Here is a 632-nt window from a genome sequence, read left to right on the forward strand (position 1 = left end):
ATCTTCAAAAAAGTCTCCTTTTGTAACAAAAAAAAACTATTTGTAAGTATCAGAAAGCATAGGAAAGTCCCTCAGCCTTCAGTTTATTCTGAATATTGGTCATCTGTTGTTATGGATTATAAGGGACAGACTGAATTGTTGTGTCTTAGGTTGTCTGATTAAAGCTGAATCTCCACAAATGCAAAGGCCCTAGTGAGGCTTGGAGAATCAACATCAGGCAGAGCAACCTGAGTAACCAAACCATCAAAAAGGGGCTCATGGGATTGTCCATTCCCCAAGGCCACCAGAGAGCCAGCCAAACCCTAAGCCCAGGTGTGAAACCCACCAAGATAAGCCAATGAAAGAAACTGTCCTCTAAATCTCAAGAAAGATAAAGACGCAATTGCCTGCAGGGGTAGGAGTTGTTGTGGTCCACAGCGAACATGTGTCAGACCATCTGTGCCATCCACTTTGTGTGAGAGCCAGCAAAGGTTCTGCTTTTGGTGTGTGATGGTTGGTGTGGCCTACTGTGTGTGCAGGTGTGTGTCTCCACACTGAATACAAGTACTGTGAGGAAAAAAAGAAGTTAAATCCTGCACAGCTATTTCAGGAGGGAAAATAAAATAAATGAAAAAAAAAATAAAAATAAAAAA

The sequence above is a fragment of the Nestor notabilis genome, unplaced genomic scaffold, assembly GCF_000696875.1.
Source record: "Nestor notabilis isolate BGI_N333 unplaced genomic scaffold, ASM69687v1 scaffold26941, whole genome shotgun sequence".
NCBI lineage: Eukaryota > Metazoa > Chordata > Aves > Psittaciformes > Psittacidae > Nestor > Nestor notabilis.